Genomic DNA, 3,554 nt, shown 5'->3' on the forward strand with positions numbered 1-3,554 from the left:
TTATTCATCTTATTTGACCTAATATGATTTCAGTCAGGTCTTTAATGCTGAGGATACATGCTTAAAGATGTTTGAAAGTGAGTAATTACAACTATGCTTGAGAATTTCCTGTGACCATACCTCAGACGAATGCCTCAGACTACTGTAATGATAGCCTCACAAAAGAAAACATAAAATTAAAATAAGAAACATTGCAACATTGTGTTTTTTGAATATCATTGTACAATTTATATAAATATGATCAAAATAAACAATAATGAAACAGTTCTGCATGTTTTCCAACGTGCTCCTCTTAATCTAGCTAAAAGTGATTTCTTAAGCTGAGAATTTCCAGTTAATTGTCTTGAACATATACCTGGTAAATTTATAAGCCATATTAAGCCCTTCCCCCTCATGTTTCACTCAATTCTTCTAGACTTCCTGAATATGAAAAAAATTAATTTAGTAGCTGATCCCCTTTTATCTCATCCTTTTCACCATCAGTTCTTTTTCTCTCCCCTTTATCACTATTAGAAGATTGCAGCTGTGAGAAAACTTTGTAGCCCTTTGTGACAAAATGAATAAAATGATAAAACTATAAAATAAATCCTGACTTTTGGTTAAGAAGCAAATAAACTGAAGAAGAGCAGGTGAGGGAGGGAGGTGGGAAGAAGGGAGAAAGGATAAGTCATGCAGATACTGTGAATCACAGACGACTTCCATTTTCTTTGTTGCTTTCTATCTTATTATTTTTTCTTAGATGTAAAGGTTGAACAAGAGCTGGAGTAAGCAATTTCTTCTTTTTTCTCCATCCTCCCATTCCCAGGCTCAGATCATCTGCTCTTCTCCAGCCCGGAACTATTTGCAGTGGTGCTTCATGCTTAGCATTCCCTCTAATTGCTATCCATCTGTTTCCATTAACCCCCGAAGCCATTTGTCTCATTTAAATATCTTGTTCCTTTTTCTAAACACTTCAAACCAAATTCTGACCTCAAATATTTACATAGCATTTCCCAAGATTTCTGCATCTGTACCACTACCACTGGCCATTTTCGAAAGACTGTTATTCAACATTTCTCATGCTGTGTTACAAATGCAATTATTATTGCTTTGATAATATGGTAGTAAGAAGTTAAATGGGGCATTAAGTTCATCCTTTTATGATATGTGCCATAATTTAACTTAAGGACAGTATCTTCCTCTGATCCAACTTCAAGATAACTATCTTATCAAATTCTTTGAAGTTATAGATTTCAGAAATATGACTAAATAAAACCATTTAGTAGTTGGAGGTATCACAGTAGTCTTAGAGTGTTCCTTTAATAATCTAAAACAATATATTCAGAACATCCGTACTCTTTAAATTGTCTTGTTGCATATGAAATAAAGGTCTCAATAAAAAGTAACGAGTAAACAGATTTCATTCCATATTTACAATGATGCACGTGATAATTGTTTTTTCCAGAGGTAACTTACTGGATGTAATATTCTTCCCTGAAACAACAACAATGCAGCAGCAGCAGCAGCAGCAGCAGCAACAACAACAACAACACACACACACACACACACACACACACACATCCTTATTTCACAATATCTGCATTATATTGGCTGCTGTTTCTTCAGTGTGAAACAAATAGTATAGAAACCTCCAAAGCATCTTATGAATGTTGTTTCCCTACCTTTTTTTTTTTTTTTGGAGAGAGTCTCGCTCTGTTGCCAGGCTGGAGTGCAGTGGTGCAATCTCGGCTCCCTGGAACCTCCACCTTCCAGGTTCAAGCAATTCTCCTCTCCGAGCCTTCTGAGTGGCTGGGACTACAGGTGTGCGTCACCACACGCGGCCAATTTTTGTAGTTTTAGTAGAGACAGGGTCTCACCTGCTGGCCAGGATGGTCTCTGTCTCTTGACCTCTTGATTCACCTTCCTCAGCCTCCCAAAGTACTGGGATTACAGGCAGAAGCCAATGTGCCCAGCTGCTTCCCCGCTTTTAAACAGACATCTCTCTCTCTAGAAATCCTGGGTGCCTGTATATCTGTATAAAGCCACAAGGGGGGAAAAATATTGTTTTCATCACATCACTTTCTTGGCTCCTGAGTTTATTTTTTAAGCTCTTTGCCTTATTTCATCACTGTCCAAAGTCACTTTTCTTTTCCTTTAAACATCTCTTCTACCATCTCTTGATCATTATCCCTTATAAACATATTTTACATTTTTCCCTTTGTACTTTTGCTGGTGAAGTTCCTTTCTAATGAAGTACCTGTCAGTCACTTTCCCAACAAAGAGTAATTCAAGATCTGATTCAAATTTAATTGTAGCCAATGATTTACCTTGCCCCCACCAAATTACTCTCTTCCTTGAATGTTTTCTGTCTTTGCTATGAACAGAAGTAGGTCTAAGTGGCTACTTTTCTTTTAGAGTCTTCCTATTTCTGGCCTCACTATTTTACACTTGTTTATGTGTGGTTGTTCTTCAGTCATCACTCCAAGCAAGTGTATGACCTACAGGAAAAAAGAAAATTCCCTTAATCACCTCACACCCTTTTGTATCCCCACATACAGAAAGTATCTAGTAATGTTTTTGGAATTTATCTACAGGGAAACAGCCTTTATGAGAAGAGTCCTGTTTACTGGGAATTTCAATTCACATATACACTTAGAACTTAATTATGATGATGTCTTCAGAATCCACTAATGGGATTGCTTATAAATCAGATGTTATAGATGAAGTTTTTTATTGTACTTTATTAGTAAATATCTCAGGACAGGGTCCTAGATTGTATTAGTCAAGGATTCCTAGAGGGACAGAGCTAATAGGACATATATAGATCTCCTATCAATACCTGTATATACATATATATATATATATAAAGGGGAGTTTATTAAGTATTAACTTACACAATCACAGGGTCCTGCAATAGGCTGTCTACAAGCTTGAGAGGCAAAGAGAGCCAGTCCGAGTCTCAAAACTGAAGAACTTGGAGTCCGATGTTTGAGAGCAGGAAGCATCTGGCATGGGAGAAAGATGTAGGCTAGGAGGCTCAGCCAGTCTCACCTTCTGAGGTTTTTTTTGTTTTTGTTTTTTTTGCCTGCTTTATATTTGCTGGCAGCTGATTAGATTATGCCCATCAGATTAAGAGTGGATCTGCCTTCCCCAGCCCACTGACTGAAATGTTAATCTCCTTTGGCAACACCCTCACAGACACACCCAAGATCAATACTTTGCACCCTTCGATCCAATCAAGTTGACACTCAGTGTTAGCCATCACATAGATGATTCTTCCCTATGATAAAACCTATACTAAAATCAATACTATTATAGCAAGTCTACAGAACCCACCCGTCCCTGTCCTCCAGTATTTAAATTTGCCATGTAGACTTCTACTGTATTCCTACTTAGCTAAAGTCTGGTGAAGAAGGGAGTCTTGCCAGAGACTTGGCCTCTTAAATAGTCAGGCTGGACAGTGGCAATTCCAGTAAGTACATTTTTGGCTGTTTTTATCCTTCCGATCCGACTTTTCCTCCAACACCGCAGTCTTCTCTAACGCATTCTCCTTTTCTCTTTCTCGAGCTCCTCCT

This window comes from Saimiri boliviensis, chromosome 5 (genome assembly GCF_048565385.1).
Source record: "Saimiri boliviensis isolate mSaiBol1 chromosome 5, mSaiBol1.pri, whole genome shotgun sequence".
NCBI lineage: Eukaryota > Metazoa > Chordata > Mammalia > Primates > Cebidae > Saimiri > Saimiri boliviensis.